Consider the following 22162-nt stretch of genomic DNA (forward strand, 5'->3'; position numbering starts at 1 on the left):
CCAACGACTAGAGAGTCGAGGATACACGTTCGAGACCGTTGTGAACCTACTCGTATCTGTTGCTAATATTCGCCTATCGGTGCTGTTTCAAACTGGGAATAGGTGTCTGTTACAACATAAATATACTGTTGAACTGATTTTGATATTTTGACCATGTTTACATCCATAATCACACTCATCATCATCATAATCACCATCCTTTTCTTGGACGGTCCGTTGTAGGATCATGGTAAGATTAACTGCCCCCTTAAAGTGTATTACCTAAATACTGTGCCAACAGTCGCTCTGAATTCAACAAACAAACAAAATATTCACCAAAACATTCTACAGGGTGCCAAAATATGAGCCGTAGCGCAGTAATAGGTGTAATATGATCACTACAGATAGTCAATAAATGGTGTTATTTGTACCAAGGTATTTGGACATCTGACTACAGCAGTTATAACCGACACAAACGAATATATTACAAGCAAAATAAGAAAACAAATCTAATTCAAGCTGGACCCATGATCTTGGATTGCAACATGGATCATGATCGCAAACATACCTTCTATTCCGTGCTGATCATTTTACACACAATATTTGAAATCGGACAATGCATGGGTCAAAGTTATACAAGACAGGAACCTATATATAACATGCACGAACCACAAACTCAGCTATTCACCGGATTATAATAAACGAAGGCCTATTTCCTTAAACGAGCTCAGTGGGGTGAGGTAAATAAAAACTACGTGTATTTTCTAAATATCTCATCGACATTAGTTCGCACCATGCACAAGTCGGGCACTCTAACTTAAGGCTAACGAACTGTCCATGACCACATTGTGTATAATTTGCCACCAGGATATGGGGGGGCAACTTCCTGTTTGTCACCCAACTTAACCCTCGTGTATAACGCAGATAGCTATAAATGTATGTCGCCACCGGGTTTTCGAACCAGACCCCCCCCCTGACATGTGGCTTCATTTCAGCTAGTCGAGGTAACAGTAAATTAGCTACGTTGTAATCATAATATAGTGTGTAAGGGCAGTGGACAAAATGATAATAAAAATTGAGCCAAGTCACGAAAATTGGCATTCCGACTTTTTTGTGATTTCCGAAACTCTATCTTAAGCTTACCTGCAGTTATGCATCGAATTGCAGAGAACTTCATATTCAGGTAAAAAATCTTCTTTGAAATAGCACGAACGGTGTTGCCATGAGCATACTGCCGATGCACAGCCGTCTGGCCCACACTGGTTGCAAAGCTCGAAAATTACCGAATGCATTTCCTCATGATGCGGCTCAAAAAATTTTATGACGTTTTGACGTCCGCGACTCCGACGCTAACTTGTGAATGGTGCCTTATGCAGTCATTAAGGATATTGCGATACAACCACTAATTGAACCATTTGCAGCATAATACTCACAATGATCAGATCCCATGTTGGACAAACACATCGTAACACATTTTACCTGTTTACGAATGCGAATCCAACGTAAGAAATCTGTTACAAATGCGAAACTGTTAACAAATGTGTCTACAAAAGCCTCTGTATTTTAAGAAGGCCTTCGAGTGGTTTTTGTCGACTAATTTAGAGTCAAAAACGTAGGAAACTGAACACGAATGCTTAGCCGTGCTAAATACTGAAGCATCGAACGATGAACGTGGAAAGTTAACGTCTACAACACATCACAAAAAGGCAATTGATATATTTTCGTTCATGACATATTTTAATAAAATTAGCTGGCTTCATTTACCCATGACAATGTAATCGGACGCCATCGCAATTGACGATCATCGTTATGACGTCCTATGACGTCATAATGCTCTCTACCGTTCCCTCGTCAACCGTTGTTTATCGCAGATTCTAACAGGGCGCTATTTGATTTCCAGTAAAACAAAAAGGAAATCAAGTCTGTATATTCTGCTATAAACAACGGTTGACTCATGGACCGGAAAGAGGCATTATGAACGTCAAAATGCCCCCATGATGTCTAATACTTACTCCTTCGTAATGAAACCAGCATAATTAAAAAAAAATAATTTTATAGCAAAAGAGTGTTTTAACATTATCACGATTGGGTAATACGTCGACTAATAATGCACAGGGCGCAGCCCGAATGAAAATTATTTTGTACACGTAAAATACCGCCTGCAATATTTCGATTCCTAATATGCCCTTAATACAAAACATAGATCAAAACTATAGGAGCGCTCATTCTGGTCGCAACAAAAACATTGACTCACCGCACTTAACGAGACGCATTCTATCGTAAGAGTGTTAAACAGAGAAAATAAGCATATTAAAATTTATTAAAATAAGTCACTGAGCTTTCAGAATGAAAAACAATCAGGACTCTTGTGATTTATCGTTTAATTTACCACGGTTCATCGTTCAGATGCCTTCTGTATTTAACCACTCTACGCATCTGAACTCTAACATGGTAAACTAGACAATAAACAACTCGAAGCCATGATTATTTGTTTAGATATATAGAGCTAGATGTCCATCTTTGTTTTAACTGTAAATAAAATCGAGTCATATTAGAATCTACGATAAACACCAATAGAATCGCGCAGACCGGTAAGAGACATTTAGACGTCAATTGAAAACGTCAAATTGCCGCATAACGTCCGATACATTCTCAGCGTATATAAGTCCAGCATCTTTTTTTAAATATGTCAATGAGCATTCAGAACAAACACTCAAGCCTTCTGTGACTATCGCTATATTTACCACGTCCATCGTTCAGATGCTTTCAGTAATTTTTATCTGTATAATGTTTAAAGACTGGATTAATTTAATGTTGAAAGACACAAATGTAATAAACTTTTGGTTGCATGTAAGCTTTTCATTTTCTGTCGAAACACGAAAGACAGTTTGCTTACATCTTATAGACAAGTAAGTTTCGACCAAATCTCCTATCAGTCAATTCTGTCTATAAAGTACCACCCTTAGGAGTGCCAAAATGTTGTCCCCTTTATGGGAGGTGGTCTTTATTCACAGGTTAAAATACACTTTAACTGTGATAATGGGAAGACGAAAACATGTTGTCTTTAAGCCATAGTCTTTGTTCCAGAGGTGGTCTTTAATACAGTTTGACTGTATTTGAAACTTGACAGTAACATGATCAGTAACAACAGTACTTGTGCATGTGCATGTTGGTTTCTTTCAGAAACAATATTTGCTTAGTTATGGGAATTTTGTTTTCTGTTACTATACTATATACATAGAGTCTGCATATGCAATCTTGTGCGCACCTAATCTCCTGAACCCATGTACGCAATTTAATATGACTCAACACAAGTGTTAGTACGAACCCTAGTTGTGCATGGTGCATGTTACGTTCCTTCAGAAAACCTCTGCACAAATATGGGACTTATTTTGGATAATACATTATATACGTACAGTGCATATGCAATCTTGTGTGCGTGTAATATCCTTTACCCATGCACACAATTTAATGAAACTTAACACAAATGATCAGTAGTAACCCTAGTTGTGCATGGTGCATATGGGAAAATTAGACCCATCGTGAAAATCACCACAAAAGCCGATAATACGTTTGGCCAGGTAAACCGGCTGTCGAGACTGTTCGCTAGTTTTCGGCCTATTCCGTATCAGGCCGATGTCTAACCCTTCTTCGCCAATGTACCGTTACATTAACACGGGTGGTAAACGCGCAACCCAATTACCGCCGGGAATACGCTTAAAATGGGTTGCACGACTTCCGGTGCTGGTGTTGCGCGTAAAAATAGACGAAATTGAGATATGTGAAGTCATGATTTTGCTTCGTATGAGACAAGAATATTTTTTCTCGAAAATAGGAAAATGCTATTCGACACAAATATGATGATACATCGTATATATAAAATATCTGGTTTGTAATTAATGATTCGGCTCTATTATCACAAAAACTCTGGCGGCACGAAGTGTGAAAAAAGCATGAAATCAACAAAAATGGAAGTTTCTGACCTCATATACCTAATCTGAGGACATCTGATGCTTTTATGATAACTCAACTGTTATATAGTAACGAATATCAAAATTATTTGCTTCAAATCCTGCTTACAGGGACATAATTGACAAAAAATCATCGGGAATGGGGTTGCGCACCGGGAATGGAGTTGCTCGTATACATCATAATGTATATAATGTATACGCGCAACTCCATTCCCAGGGCGCAACCCCATTCCCGATTGTTTTTTTTTTGCCAATCTTTCCCCCTAAAGCAACATTTCGTTCAAGTGTGTGTAATATTCATGACTGTTATACACGTGTTTGATCATTAGAAGCGTCACATTTCCAGAAAGAAGGCACAAGAGTTAGAAAATTTGCATTTTTATGATTCCAAACTTTCTGACAGACCGAGCCAGCAGAGTTTTCATATCAGGGCTGATTCTTAAATTAATAATTTCGCATTTCAAACAAATGTTTTTTATTCATTTTTGGGAATAGCATTTGCTTTTTTCGAAAACCCCAAAAATGGTCTTTTTTAAAAAAAAAAAAACCCCCTACCTCGTTTTTGTATATATTGACCAACACCAGCCCGAAGCGTGCAACCCTTTTAAGCGTTTCCCAAGGGAAAAATAGGTTTGCGCTTTTACCCCCGTGAAAAATGCTTTTTGATTATATGGATTTGGGGATTTCAGCCCGTAGTACACTGACACAGGGGGGCCGTCCCCCGTTTTTTCTGAAAATTTTATAAAAAAAAAGGGATATTTTTGAAATCACCATTTTAAAAGGAAAACCCAACTTAGGCACTTTTTCCGTATTTTTTTTAATATCAAAATAAACCATACTGCCGTAGAAGACAAAATTTTACCGGGGAAAAGAGTATGGCGTTTGTTCGGGGTTTTTAGGTAAATTTAAGGTAAAGTCAAACCCCCGACGGGCAAAATTTGGAAGGTTTTTCCCCCCTCCCCAAATGGGGGTTTTGGGGGGCTCCCCCATAAAACAGATTTTGATATTAAAAAAAAAAAAACACTTTTTTTGCCTTTTTTTTTTAAAAAACAAATTTCCTTCCTCCTAACCCCCCGGGTACTAATACCGATTTAGTTTGTAATGTTCGCTTTTCAAGGGGGTTCGGACAACACAGACTTACTTTTTGGGAATGTTTTTAATTTTATTCTCTTGATGGAGTGCTGATTACTTAAAAAAAAAATTAAATGAAAATGTTGAAACAATTTTCCCTAAAATAAAGTTCCTTTAAAATTTCCTCAGCGAAAAGGGTTTTTTTAAAAAAAAAGTTTTTCTTTATAAATGGAAAGGGTTTTGTAAAAAGACGGGATACCAAAGGGGGTAAGAAAAAATCGTTTTAACAATTGTTTGAAGGGGTAAATTAAAAATAAAATTTCAAAAGGTGAAAAAAACTTTTAAAACCCATACAATTAATGATTACACAAAATATTTATCTTTTTGATCACAATCCCCCCATGTTCACCACGTTGCCAACAAGAATTTCCCCCTTCTTTCTTCAAAAAAATGAAACTAACACCCCAGACCACGAAAAACATGTAGAAAAAATTATCTGGGTTTCACAAAAACCCCCCTTGAACTGTCCCTGCACCGTCGTGTTTGGCTATTCCACCATAACAGCGTGTAAGTTTTATAATGATCGAAATGATTTATAACATTTTTTTTTAAAAAGGGGAGGGGGTGGGGAAGTGGTGTTTAACCCCAAAAAAATTCAACTGGCTACGGCCTGATTTCCGATAGGGAAAAACAAATCAAAAAAAAAATACAGTTTATGAATATGGAAACATGACAAAGCCTCATCCCTTTCGCCGATTTTTTTAATTGCTTTTTTGATATTTATAGAATTCCCCCCAGCTATAAAAAGTCGAGCGTATGTCTTTTGGGTCTTACACAGCTCTTGTTTTTATTGATTTAAATTTAAATTTTTAGGTCGAAAGATAACATTTTTAAATTAACGTTAGACCTTTTAAAACCAATCTTTTTAAAACACGAATTACATGTACTGTGAGAGGTAACATAGTGATAACAAAATTTTTTAAATTCTAATGTATTTAAGACGTGTACGATGTTTAAATTGGAGGGGACGATTACTCGTTAATGGGACCCGGCAATACTTGGGAAACCGGGGTTTAAATTTTTGAAAAACCGCTATCCTCTTAAACAATAAAATCACGAATCGCTTTACTTTAAATTTCTAATTTTTTTCCCCAACTTTGACCCATATATTTTTCCCAAAAACCCAATCACAACATAATCTTTTTTGGATTTGCCCGTCGTAAAATATTAAAATTGAAATACACCAAAATGACATTTAATTATCAACTCTTGCAAATATGAAGTCCGTAACCCCTAATGAATAGCGCGGAAGCCCGTACGGTCTCAGGAAAGAAAGAGCTTTTTTAAATGGGGGCCGTTTAAACCGGTTCGGTTTCGATTTAAAACAAATGATAACCCTTTAAAAATTTTTGGAAATCGCCCGGCCCCGTTTAAATATGAAAATTCTTATATGTACTGTAATAGCACAATAAAGAAAAATTGATATTTTACCCCTTTTTTATTTTTAGGCTTTTCCCAGTTTCAAAGATATTAAAACAGTTTACACTACAAAAGAATGGCCCCGGAAAACTAAAAATTTTACTTAAAAAGGGGCCATAATTGGGTAAAAAATCCTTGACAAGTTGTTCCTCTACCTAAATTGACAGGGTAAAGGTCACAAGTGTTGAAACTATATGAAAAAAGGTTTTGTCAAATTGAACTGATACGAAAAATTTAACCAAGGGTGACGACAACACCTTTTGTGAGTGAACCTCCTTATTTTCAAATAGTCGAGCTAAAATAAATTTTTAGGGAACATTTTGCACACATTTATAAAATATAATCATTAAATTTAAAAGGGGTTTAGAATAAATCCGCCCCCGCGAAAACCTGTTTTAAAGTAGCTATTCACAGATTAAGCAGCCGTCCTTCTTAATCACCTGAGTCGTTTTCCTTTGAGGGCTGCTTAAGATGTTTGCTTAGCCCCCTTCCCACTTTTTGCTAAAAGAGTAAGAAGCAAAAACATTGTTTTAAAAGGAAAGTACTTCAATATTGTTTTGAAAGGGCAACACCATGACCCCCAACCTTGCCCTACTAAAATTTTGGGAGTTATTTGAAAATAAAAGGGGGAAGATCAAATTTTAAATTTTTGGTATCTGCAAAAATTTATTAATTTTTTGACACAAATTTTAGGGATATATTTAAAGCTATGAAAAAAAAAGTGAAATAGTTTGGGGGCGCTGTCTGTTTTTTTATTCAACGGATTTACAGGGCTTTTATTCCTATTTTATTTCAAAAATTTTCCAATGCGCTGCAACTTAGCCCCATTTTCCATGTAATGGGATCCAACCAACTAACAACTAAAAGGCATAAAAACTTACTTTGGGGCATTCATTCCGTTTTTAAACTTTAAGATCATTTTTTCCACGGTATTTTAATTGTTTCTTTAGCGGTTTTATTACATGCAAAGTAATTTAATATGAAACATCCTTGACTCCAAAATTTGTTTTATATTACCGGCTATTTTTGGTAAATCGTTTGAAGATTTTTTAAATTTTTTTTCTTTATTGCGTGTCAAATCATGAATGAATCTTAAAATGTCAACCTACATCAGTTTTTTTTGGGGGGTAAAACTTGTTGAAATCTTTAGTATAAAGTAAATTCATAAAGAATTGGAGGGGGAAGTTTTTTTTTTTATATAGAATATAATATGGTTTCGAATAACTTAACCAAGCAAAAAACAGACAATCCTTTAAATTGGCGTTTAGAGGACAAAACCAAATATTTGGGTTTAAAAAAGTAACAAAAAATTTTGAAATCAAAAAAAAACGACAAAAAGGCATCCAAAAAAAACCCCAAAGGGAGCATGCCCAGGGACCCCCTCCCAAAATGCCCCCATTTTTTTCCCTTTTGGTAGGGGCCCGATTGTTAGCCAAAATTTACAGTGTTGCAAAGGAAATTAGAAATAAAAACCCAAAAAGGCTTTTGGGGTGGTTTAATCAAATCCCTTTTTAAACGGATTCTAAACAAAAATTATTAAAAAACCAAAAAATGACTTTCCAAAAAAATTTCTACTTTTACAATCAATGGAAACTCGTTTTTAAAACTTTTTGAGTTCAGATTATAAATAAAGAAAAAGTAGTTTTTATTAATCAAATAACTGCACATTTTTATAAGTCGAGGGGGGCCAAAACTAGTTTAGAATTTATACCTCGAAGATCGAATTCAATTCAAAATTATCAAATTTTGATCCTAAGCTCACCTAAAATCGAAAAAGTCAATTGCAAAAAAGTTTTTTAATTTGGGGCCCATCAATATCAATTTTTAAATTTTCCCAAAACGCCAAATTTCGATTCGTATTGAATGAACACCTTTAAAAGATTGAAAGTGAAAAAAAAGGTCAAATACGAGCAAAAATTTGGCGACATCCGAAAATCGTACTTCAAATTTAAAAAAGGAATTTCAGATAATACTGAAACTGCGATTCTCAAGATTCCGTTTAAAAATCGTAAGATGGATATTCGAAATTCAATTTTTTATCCCCCCCGGCATCTATGATGCGGGGGGGCATTTAGTGATTGTCCTGTCCGCCTTCGTTGTCCGTTACCTCCCCGTCCGTCCTCCTCGAGGTTAACCAAGGGGCCCGTTCGCACACAATCCCCCTTACAAAGTTTTGAAAATGAGTTAACATTGACCTTCCTCTCTTCAACATCACCTGACCTCATTTTGACCTTGCCCTTGAAATTGACCTCGTTTTGGCTTAGGTTGTTTTGTTCGACAAGAGCCCCCGGGGGGCATCAAGATTTTTAAACAAAACCCGTTAAAAATTAAAAAAATTACCCGGGTATTATTTTCAAGAAAAGCCAAATTTTTCAAAGCAACGAATTTAAAAGGGTATTTGAAGGGAAACTATCTTTTAAACCCCCAGTTTCCCGGGAAAACAAATTTGGGTGCAATGAGAAAGGGTCGGAGACCTTTCACGGAGCTCGAACCCCACCCCCCCCTTTTGGTTGGGGGGGCCGACACTTTATTCAGGCGCCCGCCCCCCTCAAAATTTTTGAAATGGGTCACCCTGCTGATCTAATTTCAACTCTGCCTCAAAATTCGACAAATTTCTTTTCTTTTTTAATTTCAATTTCCGAGTTTGGAAATTCAATTAAGCGAAATTCAACATCCCCAAAATTTAAATTTTTGTTTTTCTACTTCTAACTTCCCCAAAATAGCCCATAAAATTTCAACTTTTCTTTTTTAAATTTTGAACAAACACCCAGCTGTTTCAAATTTGATTTGGCTGTAACAATCAATTTATGGAGCGTCCAAAATTTTAAAAATCCGACATGGTGTGTTGGGGGGTGGGGAAAAATAATTTTTTCTGAAAGGAGCAAAACCGTAAGAATTGACAAACCCCAACGAAAATTTAGTCTCCCGATGGAAAAAAAAATAACCATTGCAAAATGTTTAAAAAAAACCATTTTCTTTTTCCCAAAAACTGAAATTGATAAACAAAAGCTAAAAAAAATTAGAAAAAGTTGTTTGCAAAGGCTTTAAGCACACTAAATCTATTTTTTTTCTTTTTTAAAACAGAAAAATTTTCAAAATTTACCCAAATTTCAATTGTTGATAACGGATAAAGATACGCAAAAAAGCCATTTTTTTAAATTCATTTTTAAAATAAAAATTCATAAAAAGACAATGCATTGAATATTATCAATCGTTTTCAAAGCTAAAAACCTATTACTTTTTTATGAATTTTTAAAAAAAAGTAAAGGGTCCCTTTGGCTAATAAAATTTTTCACTGTGTGAAAAAAACTGGGGCAATTTTCCCATATGATATAATTTTTATCAGAAAAAAAATCTGCACAGTTACAGGACTTTGTTTTTAGCTCCCCTATTTTGGACAATAGGGGGGTTTTTAGCCCACCTATGGAGAACAAGTGTTTACTCGCCTTTGGCGTCGGCGTGGCTTTTTGGAAAAAGGGTTTTTAGCAATCTTTGTTTTTAAACTCGACTTCGAAGAATAGTTAGCATTTACTCACCCCCGGGTCGGCGTCCACCTTGGTTAAAAATTTTGCATGCAAAACTAGGCCCTCAAAACCCAATACTTTTTAAAAAATTTTCTTCTTTTTGTCGGTCAAATACCAACCCCATGGGGTTTTCTGTTAAAAAAAGTTTAATAACAAACAGTCCACATAAATTTTTGCAATCTTGGTCATTAAATTGCAATGTCTGGTCAGTTTCACTATTTAATATAACACCCCTTGAAACCAACGATGATATAATTTTCCCCCGGCTCTACTGATGCGGAAGGCTAAAGTATCGTCCTGTCCGCCCTCCGTTCGTTGCCCTCCGACGAGGTTACCAAATGGGACCGTTTCGCTAGCACAATACCCCCAACTAAATACTTGAAAACTAATGCAGATGTAACCTGGACCCTTTTCCCTCTTAAAATCACCGCCTCTGTTGACCTTTACCTTTACCCCATTTGGGCTTTAAATTTCTTTATATGGGCCATCTTTGGTTAAACCCAAAAGGGACCGTTTTTCTCCTCGATACCGCAAAAAAGAATGAATTTAATAATACGGTAACCTGTGACCATTTTTCACGTCAAACACACCCACCCAGTTTGACCCTTACCTTTACCCCCATTTGGACTTTTTTTGCTTTTTAAAGGGCCTCTCTTGGTTTAACCCAAAAGGGGTGTTCGTTTAGCATCAATACTCTTACAGAATGAATTGATACTAAACAGAGAACCCGTGACCATTCCTCATCGTCAACATCCCTGACCTCGTTTACCTTGACCTCTTTTTTTCGACAAGACCACCGGGGGTCAAACGTTTATTGAAAGCGTCCTTTTTCATACGTACCCCACACCGTTACTTTTTGCAAAAGCATGGAAAAAATTTTACGAAAAAAAATTTTTTTCGGCGGAATGTCCAAGTATTGTAAAAAAAAACTTCCCAAAAAATTTTTTTTTAAAAAAAAAAAAATTTTAAAAAAAAAAAATTTTTTTTTACTGTAAAATAGCGAAAAAAAACGGGCACCGCTCGTTTTCGCTGTAAGTCTTTAATTTTCCCCACCCCCATTTTTACATGCAGATTTTGTCTCAAAATTTCAGAAGAACTGTTTTCATTTTAGAGGCAATAATTAAAAAACCCAAAAAAAATTTACAAAAACAAAAATTTTATTTTAAAAAAGTATTTTATTTTTTAAGCCTTTTCCGATTTCTTTCTGTTTATCGTCTAGTGTATACAGAATGCATGTTTTACAAAAAAGGGGGAAGAAAAAAAAAACTTCTTATCAAACATTTTTTTTGCCTTTTCCCCCCAAGAAACTTTGTTAATTTTTTGAAAAGCCTAAATGTTTAAAATTTAAAAAAATTAAAAAAAACCCTTTTACTAACGAATTTTTTCAAACTACGAGCAGAAAAAATTTGGGAAAAAAGCACAGAAAAACCTACGTTTTTTCCCCCAGTTTTTTAATCAAGTTCAATTATTTTGTGATTTTTTTTGCGGGCCCTTTTTTGAACGGTTTGTTTCATTATTTATTGGCTTTTATCCGTTTCAACTTTTTTTAAATAGCAAAATACAATTTCCCCCGAACCGGGAGATGTTACTTGAGCCAATAGCTCACGTTCCATGAAGTGGGAAAAATGCAAAGTTTTTTCAAATGCAACTTTGAAATATAAAAAAAGGGTATTAAACCACCGACGTGCAAAATTTAAAGGGGTTAGACAGGGGGTAACACAATTAATGGTTTTCAAACGCAAAGTCAAAACTTTTTTATTCCCTTTTTAACCTTTTAATGATGCTTAACTCAGGCTCCGGACTGCATACTTTGGTTTAAATTAAAAATTTGGGGTTGTACCCATTTTCTCAACATTTATTCTTTAGAGCACTAAAACCTTTTTCCCCCAATAAAAAACGTCTCATTTAAAAAAATTATCACGGATAAAGTGACTGACCGGGCACCAAACCAAAAAACCCTTCGGTGACGGCAAGGTCCCAAACCCTTTTGTCCTTTGGGGCGACATGAAGGGCGTTGGTTTTTTCGTGGTGAATTTAAAAAAAACTTTTTTTTAATCATTGTAAAAAAGTTTTCAAATCGAAATTATTCTAAAATACATATTGTTTAACTGGTTAAAAAAGTTCATTTTGAAAAGAGAAAGTTTAACATCCCATAAAATCACTATTCAAAATTTTAAAAAAAAAACAAAAAAAATATTTTTAAAAAAGGTGGAAGTTTTATCTGGGTTAAATAAACGGCAAATGCGGACAAAATCAAACCTACGTTTTTTTTCTGACATTTTAAGAATAAATAATTTCTTTCTTCAATGCGTTTTCAGCTTTTAAAGGAAAAAAATTCAGAAAATAAATTTTAAAAAAAAAAAAATAGTTATTCCACTCCTTTCTGAACTGCAATAATATTTTATTGTTTTTAAATACAAAAAAGCGAAAAGCACTTTTTTTAGGCACCAAAGTGCGGGGATCTTGTCTACAGACATTTTAACATATTTTTAAAAAATTCTCACGTCCCAAAGCCCATCCCCGGATATTATGCACATAGCTTTAATTTTCAAAAAAATTGTCTTCTTACATTTAAATGATAAGCTGCATTTTCCAGGGGAGCGCAGGGCCAGGGGGGATCCTCTTGTTTATTTACTGTTTGATTTGTTCTTCAGAAAAAACCAAGTCTTTTTTGCTTTTTAGTGTTTCAAGTGTTTGAAAAGAAGACCCAAAAAAAATACAGTTAGTCAAAACAATAAAAAAAACTGAAGAAGACAATCGAAAAAAATAAAAAAACGAAGCAACACAAATAGATTTTTCTTTGTATTTTCGGACGTTTTTGGCTTTTAATCAAGATACTATCCCGGAATTATGTTCGTCAAATACAAAATATTTTTAAAGTTTTGACCTTAAACAGGTATATTTCCAACGAAAAAACGGGTCCGGTTGCAGATGAGAGAAATGAAATTTCCAATTAAATTAACATTTCTCTCATCATTTGCATGTTTTAAAAACATAGATAATCTAACTACACTGTTTTAAATGTTTTTAATTTTTTCCCATTAACTTTTTTCCCCTAATTAAAACCCTTTAAACAAAAACTTAAACTTTTCTTCGAGAAAACCGTCAACTGTGTATAAAAAAAAAGAAAAGAAAAAAAAAAATAAAAACAGGAAGTCAATACTTTTTTTCTGAATCAAAGGAATTGAATGTAAAAACAAGTTTTTTTGGGCAAGACCATAATTGAAATTTCCCTTTTCCAATAATTCTGGTACAAATATAAAATGCGCTTTCCACAAGGGGTTTCCTTTTCCCTGTCTCCCCTTAAATAAGTGTTTTCCCCTCTGTTTGTACTAAATCCAATTCCACTAAAAAATTGCTAAACAGAAAACAACGCAACTTTGCACAAGAAAAACCAAAACAAAAACGAAAAAAAAATCAAAAATGAAAAAGCCAGTTTTTTTGCACACGACCCTTTTTTTCCCCCGAAAAGAACAAGACGGGAAAACATCATTTTCAAATAAATCATTTCGTCAAATAAACCCTTTTTTAAATTAGCAGCCGGGTCCATGGCATCCACCCCTCATGTCCCGACCACAAAACTTTCAACGTAAAACAATGAGGAAATGTGGGCAATTTTCTAATGTACAAGTAACACATGTTTCTTATAAATTGATAGAGTTATTGTGAGGGGGGGAGGGGGGGAATTACGTTTACGTATTTTCTTTTCAATTACCTAAAATGGATTAATAAATACACTTACATATTTTTAAACCCCCGGCGTGTCGAAAAAGGGGGAAAAAATTACACCGCTTTAAAAAAAAGCACTTTTTACCTGCTAGCTTTCATAGATTTGGGTTTTAAAAAGTCCAAGGAGGGGGTTAAAAGTCCAAGGAACTGAAAGGGGGGGGTTCGGAGTCGAATTTACGGTCTCGAAATGTCTTGCAAGCGTTTGCGCAAGTCTTACCAGAAGACGAAATTATGATATTGAAACATCGTGTTTTCGCGGTTTCGCCTTTGAAGTTGAGAGGGCGAAAACACGATTCAAGGTCGCGAAAACACGATGCAAAAAATATCGCGTTTTCGCGCTGCCAATATCGTGTTTTCGCGTTTTCGCCCTACTTACCACGATTGCGAAAACACGAAAAGACGATGTCAGATCGAGGGCGAAAACGCGAAAACACGATATTAACAGCGCGAAAACGCGATATTTTCTGTTTCGTGTTTTCGCGTTAAAGCATCGTGTTTTCGCGTCAAAGTATCGCGTTTTCGCGTCAAAATATCGTGTTTTCGCGATTTTGCCCTTAGGACGACAACGCGAAACTGCGATGGCCCCAACGGAACACCGTAAATTACTGTATTAGTCATTTTCAAATTTGTTGTATTCCTCTGCTTATACATGTCGCTATAAACAGTTAAGATAATCCAAATCGTAAAACGGTGCATATAAGAGTAAACAAAATAGCTAAGCTACGTCCCTGCATACCTTTAAATTCGCTTTAATGTCAGTTAACAATACAATGATATCGATCGATTGTATCTAGTTTTATCTACATTATAATTATGTCTTAGATAGACAACATAAACTCACATTAAACACACAATGTTTATAAAAACTAGTTTCGCCTTCGTGTTATTTAGAAAAATTCAAATGATAAAAAGGGTATTCATTTGCAGAGTACGTGACATGATTACTGTAGTTTTGAAAATATTGCGTTAAACTGGCTTTTCAAGCACACAGGTAATAACCAAACTTAAAATGCCAATATCTGATATCCTAGAAATACATGTACAGTGTTTCTTTGTCAGGATCAAGATTTATTTGAACAAAATTACATACCCAATGTCCCATCTTTACAATCACATCACACAAGTCAGACTGTTCTTGAACTTGTTGTACAAGGTACTTCCGGTTTGATTCCGGTTTTGTTTTCCTTTCTTCGTATTGCATGTTTCGTGACTGTTGTTTCGAACTGCTGGAATGCAAATTTCAATATTATATTAGAACAACATAACTAAGAAGCGATGCATGTGCATGTTAGCACTTATTTTTACTTACTTATTATTCTTTCATGCCAGACAGGATATTCCCATGTTTTTGCTAGTGCCAGAAAATCTCGTCTTATACAATGCATGGAATGTAAGATGACTCACGTCCTGCAATTTATGAATGAATGCGAAAATTCATACGCTACTATAACAAAATAGTGCCCAAAAGAAAAGCATTCGCACTACTTCATTTCTTCTGTTAGTTTACGAATATGGCATGTAAGAAAAAGAATCTATCACTAGTCGAAGGTGTGGATGCCTCCCGTGTAACTGTTTACAGCCTCGTTACCGCCTAAACAGTTAACCCCGAGCCAGATATAACCATCCGCACTTTCAACCAGTGAAATGTTCTTATAATAATTAGGTATTATGGCAGTCCAGCGATCTATTAAACACAGGGGCATATCCAGATCTTAAATTGGATACAAAGACGAAGGGACTGCCCTCATAATCTGCAGTCACACGTTCAGACAGGTCGTCAGATACACGCTGAGAACACACAGTCCAGATTCCAAATCACATAAACTTAACGTCTTTTCATTAAAGAAATGATGTCAAACTATTAATCTGCCCATTTTTGAATACTGGTATGAAATTCCGCAGTTTAAAACTATTACAGTATATTGAAAATTCGTTAGACAACATGTAAAGTTCTCATTCGCGAAAGCCAAAATTGATTAAGATTATCGTATGATATAAATAATATAAGAATATACAATAAAAAAACTCACGAAACCAGCTCCTTCTCTGGATCTTTACTGTAGCAGTTGTGCAATACCACGTTAGTCACGTTATTTTTCGAAAATACTGATTAAACCGAGTTTTCAGGAAACGGTCTACATTCTTCGATAAAACACTACCTTGTTTACAATATATCAATTAGCGGTGTATCAGATTAAATTGTATTGCTATATAAACTATATAAAGTGCCGGTTAATTGACACAAGTAAACGGTTTATAGTTGAACAAAAATTTATTTGTGATTTCATATAAAATAACACTTATTAAATGGCTTAGGACATCTAATAATTGTTGACATGATAAATGCAAGTCATCCAAGCAGTAAGTATGTAAGATTACTTTAAAATGGCACTTCTTTACTGGAAAATGGGCGAGTTTACTCCAGTAAGATATTTTCCACGAATTTTGCGATTAGAACAAGCAGCTAAATGTTTATATACAAATATTACCAGGTTCATCTTGTGTATGAAAGTTAATGAAAAACAAAAATAAAATAGATGTAAAGGAAACTATTATATATCACCTAACCTATTAATACATTGCAAGCAAAAACAAATTCAGGGGTGTACAGGTTCTCACTCAAATTTATTTTGGAGGAAATAAACTTGTTTTATTTGTTTAGCTGACTGTGTTTTACGCTTTTTCTTAGATGTAAGATAAAATTATATAGGTAATTATGATGAAAAACTATATACATGTTTGTCGGTCCATTGTTCAAGTCTTTATTTTTTTAATTCCCTGTCTAACATATGCGTAATTTAGTTCTATGCACAAAATCTTTGTGCACAATGTATATCTCACAGAACATTTGCAAAGGAAATTCGTCAATCAGCTTCGTAAACATTCCATATAGAAGTATAGTTGTCTATGCATGAACATACAGGCGGTTTGGAGATTTCTCTAGCTCGGCATTTTATCAAAAATAAATCTTCGCTTATTCTGGTATAGAATACAACGTCAAAACAAATTTGATAACAATGTAAATCGAAATAATGAACAATTTGAATTACCAACTTCAACACGGGACTCGACTATGTTTGGATAAGGTCCAGAATTTAATTGCTGTTACCTACTTCGCCACTCATTCATTTGTCGCCTTCCTGTAGTGCATGCGCTGTATAAATATACATTCCTTTTGGATAATTTTAAGCATCGGACACGTTCCCCATCTAAGATGGTTCCTGCAACTGTCATATCTCATAACAATGGCGTGCGCATGCGTTACAGGAAGGTGATAAAGCGAAAAGAACACGAGATTTTTCAGCCTTTTCGCTTTGTCCCGGTGCGTTAAAAATCTCGCTATTTCGCCTTGTCACGTTGTAGTTAGTCGCTTTTCGAGTTCCAAATCTCGCCTTTTCTCTCTGTCGCCGCGTAGTCGCCCGTTACAAAGCGAAAAGATGAAAATGAGCCCAAACCAGAAATTTTTTTACCTTTCATCCTGGCGTGCGCGAAAGCGAAAAGGTAACAACCCGCCAAAAGAAAAATCTGGCGGAAAAGTGGTTGGCACAAATCAGTCACCATGAAACCACCTGGCTATTGAGCGTGTTTAAACAAATATTTTGTCTCCTCCTGATCAACGTATGGATAACTATATTTTAATGCCTTTGCTACAGAGTTAAACAATAAACAGTTTGATAACTGATAGATATACGAGGGGTGTATTACATATTGCTGTTTTTCGCTTAGACCAACAGCAACACGAATACGATTCGAATGAAAAGTAAACTTACACTTTACTGTTTATTACTAAGAGTATGCATTTTACCTAGAGCATTTTATTTTCAAGGGAAATAATTGTGGTCTGACTGTATTATTTCAAAAATCACATTTAATTTTTTTTTTACTTGCACACCGGTACAGTTTTTGCGGGGAAGCGAAAGTTGCTGGAATTTTGTCTTCTTCTAAAAACAAGGTAAGTTGACAGTCTTTGTTGAAATATATATCTGATAGCTGACACTTAGGAGAATGTTTTGGTTTATATTCATCGTACAGATTGTTTGAAAATGAAGAGAAATAGGGGGAATTCTGTAAATTTCTTTTTATATGCAAACGAGCTGAAAATGTATTGAAATGACTAGATCAGAAGTGCATGCTTTTCCAGTAAGTTTTTCCCTACCTTTGACGAAAGTTATTAAAAAGTATAGATATCAACCTCTTTTCTGATATTAGTATCTAAAATTTTGAGCCTGTGATTTGCTGTGGAAATTTGGGACTTCCTTATTTAAAGATATAAATAGATCTTAGCTATATTTAGACTAAAGTTTATTTCAGTATAACAGCATCTAGGGAACCCTTACGTACAGTCAAACATTCTTGAAATTGCAAGAAAATATAATGCATAGTGCATACTTGATATAGGCCATTGTCAGTGTCAACTATCATTTTACTGACATTTGAAGTTTTTTTTTCTAAATTGACTCCCTTATATATACATTTTCCTTCAACTATTTAATTGATAATTACTTCCCTTTATGTTTTAGCAATAATTTCTCAGATTGCATTTAATTAATTCCCTTTATTTAACATAAAAAATATCTTGTATAATGATTATTTGTTCGGCGAACGCCGTCTAAATTCGTTTTCGTTTCCTATGCCACGTGACTTCAGTTTGCAAATCAAACTACTTGATAACGCATTATAGATAATTTATCAAAATGGAAGATTTATGTAACACTCTGCCTGATTGGACGAGAGTGTCAATTTCTTTCACTCTGTTGATTGTGCTACGCCGAGTGAAATGTAGACAAAGCGTTTATCCTAAACGACGCTGTTCACAGTTTTAAAGCTAACTTTGGCTCAGTATATTTAGCAAGAATATTGATATATCTCAAAATGATAAGTAAGTTTAATAAATATGATAAAAACCTGTTCAAATACCAACAAATGTCAAATTAAAGAAAGAGCTGAATATGGTCTGCGTATCACATGAATAAGGATGTGATAAGAGTCTTTTATGTAGAGAAGTGCTTTTTAAAAGATTTTCCTTGTTACAATTGTCGTCTGTATATGAAAAGGTTTCTTGCTTTTGTGACTTATTCAGATTGCATATTAAAATGAGTACTTGTTTGCTTTGATATATTTGTTATAAATTATTTAACTGATTTATTATATATGAATATTTTTCTTTAGTATGGTATGCAAATATTGAAATCTGTTTTATTATATATATGCTATATAATGACTGAATCTCATTACACTGAAATGAAGGTACGCTGCATACAGTTTATCTATGTGATATGACTATGGTCAAACTTTCCTTATGAAACAAAAATATTGAAATAATTACGATTGTATGTTTTGCTTGACCTTCACTTTTTTATAGGTGTGACTTCATTGTCCAAAGATTCGTGAATAGCGAATATGCTTTTGTTAAAGCGGGATCAGTTGGCCTATTTTAGAAATAAATAAAAATAATAAATAAAAAAATCCTTTAATTGATTTTTTTCTCATGTATTCTAATCAAACTTGATTTGTAGCCAACTATGTTCAGCTGGGACATTTGACCCCTTTTAGGGGCTGCTAGAGCTAAAACTAGAAATGCCTTTATACAGCGTCTCATGAACAGCTTGGTGGATCTTTGTCATACTTGGTCTGGATCATCATTATAAGGTCCTCTTCCAAATTTATTTATATAGGAAATTGGGCCCTATTAGGGACCACTATAGCTAAAAGTAGATATGCCTTTCTTCGCATTAACCACTAAAATGTAATGGATTTTTATCAAACTCGATGTGTAACAATATCGTAAGGTCTGCTGCTATTTTGTTACAAATGGGGATAGGGACCAATTTAGCTAAAAATATAAACACGTTTAATGACCTCGCTTCATGAATCTTCATCATACTACTGCTGTAATTATTCGCCTAAGGATAAACGAAACAAAATTGCAACCCTACGAAACCTTTGCGAAAAATTAAAATAGAAGCATTTAAATTGGTAAAGTGCGGTGTTTAGTTTTGCAATTTGAAAAATGTTAGATGAAAGATGAATGCTAGATGAAAAATTCATAAACTTCTATCTTTATTACAATTCGCCGACCATCATTTTTAAAGATATTTCTTGTTTATTTTAGTTTCAGTGTCTGATACATGTAGTTGCAGTCTGCCATTGGAAGCTGTTGAAGTAACAAGAAAGAGGCTACATTGACATCCTGGTATACTTTGTTATATATGAAGTTTATTGATGGCATTCATGATATCATTATAGAGTACCCTACATTGATTTTCTGACAGTCATGTGTTATTACATTTGAACTGGGACTGTTTCATAATCAGGTTCATGATACTTTTTTTAATATATACAATTGTTGCAGTTTTTTGTTTTATTTTCAATACTAATTGCAGCTTATAAATTAGAACACTTCAGCTTCATGTTTATTAATAATTATAATTTTAAACATAAAATGAGTTATGAGATATTTTATTAATTTCATTATATTTACATTAATATATGTAAAAGGTCTATATTAAATGTATAGGTCATCTTTTGTACGAAAATAAAGGGAAAAATTGTATAATTTTCATTTTCAGTTTTGGTAGGAAGAAGTTTGAGTATGTACAGTTGTTTGACCTGTCTTACCATGTGGCAGTCCCAGAAGATATTACCATTATGAATAAATGCAGGGGGTATTATGCTTTTGTATGTTAAACAAAGGTCTCAAAGCATTTATATGTATGACTAGATACTTGCTTCTGAAATAATTGTACAAGGCAGCTTTAAGACTGACATTCCTGACAAGATGTGAACCTTCTGGACTTTATGTCAGCCTGGCATAAGCATTTCTTTCCTGTAGCTTTGTGTATCCCTCAATGTACATATCTTCATTAAAGATAATGCTAATAGATATGTTTTAGTAATAAATGTGTGATAGCTTTGTAATGTAAACACTTTAAAAATAGAATGAAAATGTACTTTGATAACAAACATTGAAATAAAAATTTATCAGTATATTGTTTCAGTCAGTAAAAACATGAAGTACATTTGTATCTTTATATCAAGAAAATTAAAATAATTATATTCAAATGCTTTGACAATGATTTTATGTTGGTTGCCTAGAAAGTATGTGAATTAATGTTTTACGAGGGGTGATTGAAAAGTTTTGCAACTGCCGTAAAATCTCGAAATCCACGTGCAATACATGCACCAACCTTGCGTGTATTTGTAATTCAAACATTTATCTATTGATGTGTAAAATTTCACTCATGTGTATTGTACATGTTACGAGAACGAGCGAATTGAAAATCTCTACTCGATGACACTGTGTTAAAAATGCCTGGATTTAGAAGTAGTAAATGGCTAGAAATTCGGACCTACATTAAAGCAAGGAGTCATTTGGGTTTAAGTGCAAAGGATCTTTTTGCTGAAATTTGTGACATATATGGACACTACGAAGTGTCTTACAGCACTGTTATCAGGTGGATATCCCATTTTAAATCGGGTCGGGAGCAGTTGCAAGATTTACCAAGGAGTGGGCGGCCAAAGTCTGTGACCACCGACAAATACGTCAAAAAAATAAAACAACTTTTAGAGAAAGATGCTAGATAAACTTTGCGAGAACTAGCTCGTCTTACGGGGATATCATCGGAACGAGTTTATTCTGTTCTAAAGGAAAAGCTCAAAGTTACAAAGATTTCTGCTCGTTGGATCCCTCATTTGCTGACACCACAGCAGAAACGGGAGCGCGTTAAAAAGGCCAAGTCACTACTGAAGCTGTACTCAAAATGTAAAGGTAATGCGTTCTCTGAATTGGTAACGGGTGACGAAACATGGGTACATTATTTTGAACCTCGGCGAAAGTGTTCAAATCGTGTTTGGGCAACAAAACATTCAAAGAGACCCGTAATTGCCAAGAGAATTGCAACAGTGCGCAAGGTTTTATATTGCGTTTTCTTCAACCGTAAAGGGCCTGTCATCCAAGTTCCTGTGCCTAAAGGAAGAACTGTCAATGCTAAATTCTATAGAAAAGTGGTTTTGACAAAGCTTGATCGTTACTTTCAAAAACGCCGACCAAGAAAGGGTATGCGGAACATTTCACTGCTACATGACAATGCTTCCAGCCACAAAGCCCAACTTGTGAAGGATTTCCTGGCAGAAAGGAAGGTGCGAGTGTTAGACCATCCTGCTTATTCCCCGGACCTGGCCCCGTGCGATTATTTTTTGTTCCCGAGACTGAAATCTGAACTTGCTGGTAGACGCTATGACTCTCGAAACGGCCTAGGGGCAGCAATTTATCAGTGCCTTAAGGGTATACCTATTGAGGACTATCAAAAATGTTTTCAATATTAGATTAAACGCTTGAAACTTTGTGTGAAGGTAAAAGGAGATTACTTTGAGGGAATGAAATCCTAAAGTTGTTGATTTGACTGCTAA

General features: G+C 34.7%; 1 protein-coding gene across 3 annotated transcripts in view; it reads right to left on the minus strand.

The window, feature by feature from the left end:
• The window catches only part of LOC123548629 (uncharacterized), a 31652-nt gene extending 15729 nt beyond the window's left edge, over positions 1–15923 (minus strand). The window contains exons 1-2 of one of the 3 annotated variants that reach the window (XM_053546307.1): positions 15784–15923; positions 14844–14979 (exon numbers count right to left, since the gene is read on the minus strand). The gene's annotated coding sequence lies outside the window, so the exon portion shown is untranslated. Of the gene's footprint in view, positions 1–14843; positions 14980–15062; positions 15190–15783 lie in introns of those variants that run through there. The other 2 variants (XM_053546309.1, XM_053546308.1) reach the window with 2 other exon arrangements.
• Between the last annotated feature and the right edge of the window lie 6239 nt (positions 15924–22162).

The sequence above is a fragment of the Mercenaria mercenaria genome, chromosome 6, assembly GCF_021730395.1.
Source record: "Mercenaria mercenaria strain notata chromosome 6, MADL_Memer_1, whole genome shotgun sequence".
NCBI classification, from domain to species: Eukaryota; Metazoa; Mollusca; class Bivalvia; order Venerida; family Veneridae; genus Mercenaria; species Mercenaria mercenaria.